Source organism: Eutrigla gurnardus (genome assembly GCF_963514095.1).
Source record: "Eutrigla gurnardus genome assembly, chromosome: 22".
NCBI classification, from domain to species: Eukaryota; Metazoa; Chordata; class Actinopteri; order Perciformes; family Triglidae; genus Eutrigla; species Eutrigla gurnardus.
The window spans coordinates 2,353,094-2,359,569 of record NC_139933.1 but is presented as its reverse complement, the minus strand read 5'-3'; positions in this window follow the sequence as shown (position 1 = coordinate 2,359,569).

Here is a 6,476-nt window from a genome sequence, read left to right as displayed (position 1 = left end):
CTAGGGGGCGTGGCCATCACCGGCTACCCCTGGAATCTGATTGGCCACCCCCACCAGAGCTGTCAATCACGTTCGATTATAGGGCACCTTACAGTCTGAGGTAGTTTAATAGAACACATACAGATACACAATAGTCAAATAATCCTATCAACAATATATACAAGTGAAAGAAATATACATGTGCCAGAACCCTACAGTACTACTGTATAAAAAACATAAAGATGGCATGAAATAGATATAAGAACCAGTTGTGGTCATTAGGCCACACTTTCTTAATGTTCATTTGATATTAATAATAATAACTTGCATCCTTTTGACACTCGGTCACGGACTAATCTGCAGTATGTGTTACCTAACTACCATATTACAGTCTGCTGCCGTGGACAGATGGTGGTTCAGATGGGGGGGGGGGGGGCGTGACCTCGTGTTCCTGGCATACTGCAGGTTAACCCACGACTGATGCCACCGCAAATGTGTTGACAGTAAAACACGAGTTGCTCCGAGGCAAAGAACATGTTGTACAATTAGGCTTATTGTGTGTGTGTGTGTGTGTGTGTGTGTGTGTGTGTGTGTGTGTGTGTGTGTGTGTGTGTGTGAGTGTGTGAGTGTGTGTGTGTGTGTGTGTGTGTGGACACATGGGTGTAATGAGGTGGATGCTGACGTTGCTGTATTTTCACCAGGAGAAAGCAAACGCATTATAAAGTTATGAAATGGTTGCTCGCTGAAATTCATTGTTTCCCTCGACACACTCGCCGTGGTGCATCTCCTCAGCATGAATCATGGGGAGTAACACACACACACACACACACACACACACACACACACACACACACTCACACACACACACACTCACACACACACACACACACACACACACACACACACACACACACACACAGCATCTCGTCCTCGCTGTCATCTCGGCTCCACACAGTCTTCCCTGGTGCAGAGTAAACACACAGCTGGAGTCCCCTCCGACACACACACACACACACACACACACACACACACACACACACACACAGCATCTATTTCTGTCCTCTCATCCTTCTTTGTCATCCTTTGTTTTTTTTCCTGATATGATGCGAGGACTCCCTTCCTTTGACGATCATCTCCAAAGGCCTTTTCTCTCTCTTTGTGTGTGTGTGTGTGTGTGAGAGACTATCCATCCATCCATCCATCCATCCATCCATCAATCCATCAGATATACTATATATTATCCTTCTGATGATAAAAGTGTTGCTTTATTTAATAACATATTTAAATATTTACAGAAATACTTACGTGTAAATGTGTTAAAGGAATTAGTCGATATTTGGGGCGCTTATTAATTTCCCCTCTTATATCTGAGTGTTAAATATGAATCTTTAGCCAGAAGCTGGTTATCTTAGCTTAAAGAGATAACAACATCTGACTAACAGCTTCCTCTAGAGGTGATTCACTAATGAATACGTTATGTCTGTTTTTTAAATCCTCTAATTGAAAAGCCGTTCCTTTTGGACGAGTCTTCCTGATTAAAAAACTTCAGAAAAAGACGAAGATAATGTTGGAGGAAGAAACAAAGCAGCAAAGGGGATTTTTAAACAACCTGGCAACCCCAAAGTTACTCTTCCAGGTCGATGAAGTATTAAAATGTTTTATTTACATGTAAAAGGGGAAAGTGTTGTGTTTTGTAGTTTTCTATCTCGTGGTGTTTTATTTTGTAGTCCTTCTGTGTTGCTCTACTTCCTGTCTAGTTTCCCTCCTTTTCTGTGTCTGATTGTCTCGTTAGTGTTTCCCCACCTGTGTCTGGTCTGACTAATCAGGTGTATTTAATCTGTGTTTCCTGTCTGTGGTTTGTTTGTCTGTTGATGTCGACCGACCCCCGTCTGTCTGAGTCTCCCGATGTTTTTTATTCTTCCTCCATCGTTCTGTAAGTTCTGTTTTATGTTCTTTAATCTCGCTCCTCTTGTTGAATGCTAATGTTTTAGCTCTCCGTCAGTCAGACTGCAAAACTGCATTTGGGGAACCAAACCTCCTTTACTCTGCAAAACCGTGCACACATGTTGTATTATAAGTCATATTTGAACACATTTACTGAACCGTTACATTTTTATGAAATCAGTTTCCTCCATCAAAGATTTGAATGTAAAAAAAATAAATAATAATGACATATTAAATATTAAACTGATAATCAACCAAATATGATATAGAAAACTCTTAAAATGTCTCTTAAACATATTGGAGTCACTTTAAATTAATCGGGGTCTCACTCAGACACACACACACACACACACACACACACTCTCTCACACACACACACACACACACACACACACACACACTCTGTCTGTTCAGCCGCGTTACACCGTGAATATCATTCTGTCGAGTTAAATCCTCGAGGAGAAAGTTATGTAACACACACACACACACACACACACACACACACACACACACACACACACACACACACACACACACACACTCTAGTTTCCTCTATATCTATCAGCACATCATCTCCATAATACATCTGTTAATTTGAACCCTGGGAGGAGGTCGAGCCGGATCTGAACCGGCCTACGGCGGCGTACGTCGTCACGGATACACCGACAGCAGGAGACCCCCCCCCCCCCCCCCCCCCCCACCTTTCATAACGCCTGGCTTAGGAGCAGCTCTGGTTCTGGGGTGAAAGAGAAGTCAAGCCTCTCCGGCTCCGTTGGGCCTTCGAGGGCATGAGGATCAGCTCGGCCTCCACGCCGAGCCGTGACGCCGGCCTGCAGGGGGCGCTGCTGTGTTGGAAGTTCAGTAGTGCTCTCTGTGTGTGTGATTACCTGGACTTCCTGCTTCAGCTCTCCATGTCCTTGTTGAGTCTCTGATAGCGGATCAGAGTCCTGGACTGGTTCCCATTGGGGTTTTTTGGTTAGATGCCTAAATTTGAGATCTGCCATTAACGAGATGGTAACGTTTTTAACAGTCAGGCCACTTTTGAAGCTTTGACGTGTTTTTAAACCGTATTTTCCCGTAATGATCTCACGGCTTCTTGTCGAGGCGGACTGTGTGGTTGGAGATAACAATAATAACGTAGATATTGTCGAGCTGAAAGCTCATTTCAAGAGTGTCTATCTTCCGTATGGTGAGGTGTTACAGGATAGGAGGCGGGTCTTAACATCGGGAGGACTTTAATTTGATGGTTTTAGAGATTAGCTGAACTCATTATTGGTCCGTTGTTTGGAAAATGAAGAATCTGAAGCTGTGAATCAGTTGCATGATGGGAGCTTTTACAGTGAAGCTCCTCCAATATAGACTTGTATTCACAATAAGATGTTTTTAAATAAAACGATCTATTCGGATCCTTCGGTTGTTTGCCTGCTGAGCCACAGCGATGCCTTGCTTCACTGATTGGGCAGTGGGCCAGTCATCTTTCTCTATGAAGCAGAGCTGCTGGCTGGAAGCCTCATGATGAATGCTGCTGCACGATGCCTTCCTTTCTCAGACGTCTACGGAGCACGTGCAAACGTCAACGCCTCCATCCTTCTATGAGCTTACTGCTATTTAGGGAATCAGGAGGATATCCCAGCATGCACTGGGAAACTGAAGCCTCTCTCTGTTGGTTCTTGAAGCTTCAAAAGTTATTTTATTTCACACGTCTGTGAGATACTTCTTCATTTACTGAGACAATTAGACTCATTGATTATGACTTACATTAAAAATGAAACTAGAAAGGTGAGTGCAGATCTCAGGTGTCACTTCATTAAGTTTTATATATATTATAGACAAATTTTACGATTCGGCACGTACTTTTTGGACACTGTTTAGTGAGTTTTCGGTAAAATAGTGAAAACAAAGAAAATGCAGAGGATAAGTTCATTTATTTTGAAAATTATAAACATTCAACAATTACTTTAACAGTCAAATTGGCTTATTTTTTGTAAAAATAAAAAACTAAAATCTATCTGAGATCCTCCTTAATCATTCATTAGTAGACAGTATCAGCACATATTGATCGTGTATGTGTAGATGGAGTTTAGCTGGTAAAAGTCAAACAGGAAGCAGATATTTTGGTGGAAGTGAACGCTGGACTTATTTATTATATATATATATATATCTTTCAGATGTCTGGACACACGGCTGCTGCTGAATGGAGCTCTGCGTCGGCTGGAGGAGGTAATAAACAAATAAACAGCTTGCTGACACCTTCACCATCACAACTTTGAAAGGTCAGAATTTATTTTCAGCTTGTTTTTTGAGATCTTTTGCCCTCAAGTGGCCAGAAAATCAATTCATGCAGCTTCAACACTTTTTCCATGCATGTGAATTATACTTATAATTCTGGTATTTTCACGATAACGTATAGAATCAGAAAGGAGTTTATTGCCAAGTATGTTTTCACATAATTACAAAGAATAAACAATAAGCAAAGTACTGCAGTAGAATCATCCATAGAGGATAAAAAAAGACTATATATATACATCTGTACATGAGATGGAGACTTACCTGCAGTAATAAGGATAATAAATATAAGTCTTGACCTGCTCGTATGAATCAATAACTGTGAGGTGATTACTGGGAAACAGTAGTGCTGGTAGTTAATGTCGTACTTTTTAATAAATAACCTCCAGTTCTGGCTTTGAGGCAGGAAAGTGTTGAATCCATCACTTAACACACACTGAACTCAGATCAGCGTTGTGAGAGTTGGAAGTGTGTTATTGACCCGCGGGCGAGTCCAAAGCTCATCATTCATGTTCCCGGCTCCGAGGGAGGGCCGCGGACGCTGATAGCCAAACGCCTTGAGCCAAGGTTTGATGTTTTGAATCCCATTCAAGGACCTCCAGGTCCGGACTCTCACGTAACGGGAGCCGCCAGCCTCGGGTTCACAATGACCCAGATCTGTCTGTTGTGTTGCCTGGACGGCGTTGGACGACGAGGAGATGGACGGCTGACATAAGAGACTGTCTGACCTTAACACACACAATAAAAATAAAATATGTGAGGAAGTATTACTCCATTCAAAAAGCAACGACTTGCTTTCATAAATGAGGAAAACAGTTTCCTCTCCTGAAAGTGAGCAGAGTGTCGATAAAACCGAGGAGACGTTTTTCCACCTGGAGATTCCTGAGTTAAGACATGTAGACATCTGTATGCAGCAGCTCAGGGCAAGAGGACGAAAAGAGGACGAAAAGAGGACAAAAAGAGGACAAATGTGGATGAAAGGCAGTCGGGTTGTGGGTTCAATTCTCCAGATTTAGAGGGCAGAATTTGATGTTATTGTTGGGATCTGAGAGCAGCCGTTAATATGCGTAAGATTTGTTTTTACAAATACATAATGTTACAAATACAATTTATTATTATTATTATAAAAAACTATTTAATATGCCTTTCTGAGACCACCATCAATAAAATATAAAGTGTTTTTTCCCCAAATAAGATCCCTGGGGAACACCGGAAGGGGGCGTGGCTTCACCTTTCTAGGCGCTTCACTTCCAAACACTCGTGTGTGAGTCATGCATGTGGACCAATTAGGCAGCTGGTCCGTGCCTCTCTCTCTCGTGTTAACGGTCTGTCTCCGGGCCGCCGGTCTGGATCCCAGGCGTTCATTTGCATGATGGGAGAGAGGTGCATGATGGTCCTGAGATTGTTGCTAAGACGACGCAGAGAGGGAGAGACATATGGCTCTTGCAGAGAGTGTCAGGATGGGTGTGCAAGGTTGGGAAAAACAAGAGCGAGAGAGAAATGTGGTCTCTTTATGTAGCAGAGCTGCTGATCTGTATTGGTGGAAAAAAGCCACCCAGGATTTTCTGATTAAGGATGCTTCTCTGTGAGAAAACCTCAAACAATAGACGAGGAAGGCTGTAGAAAATGAAAAAGCCCAGGGTGATTTGTGTGGGAGGGAAAGTTGCCCACACTTCTGATGTTTTTTTTTTTTTAATTAATTACCGAGACGCTGTTTGCTGCATGTGGACACAAAACAATGACTTACTTATAGCCATGTGAAATAGCAGCGTCATTGAACGCCTCATGCTATTCCGCCTGCATCCTTAGTGCCTTCTCTCGTGCTCATGCAAACATGCGTGCTGCTGTTGTTGTTTTTTTCCTCTGAGGGCAGAAACAATGTGTTTGTGAGCAGGAACACGTGCCGCCCTCAGACTTGGAGAGCAGCTGGCAGCGCCATCAAACATTCATGAGAGAGATGGAAAGACTGTGAAGGACAGTGTGGACCCAGAGATACAGAAAAGAGAGAGGCGGAGGCGGCGCTCACAAAGGTTAATGGCACTTTATCTGCATGGAGTCTGAGCTGCTGTTGTTTTTTTCTGGGGGTTCGAGGTGAGATCCAAATCTAAGTGTCTGTCACATGATGCTCCGGTTCCATACATACCTTTCCACCGTTACTGTTCTGCTGCATGTTTCTATTCAGAGCTGCACAAGAAGACGTCTGTCGATTTTGGTTAAATTATACATCAGAACCCAAGAATGAGCACCGGTGATTCTGCTCATTACGT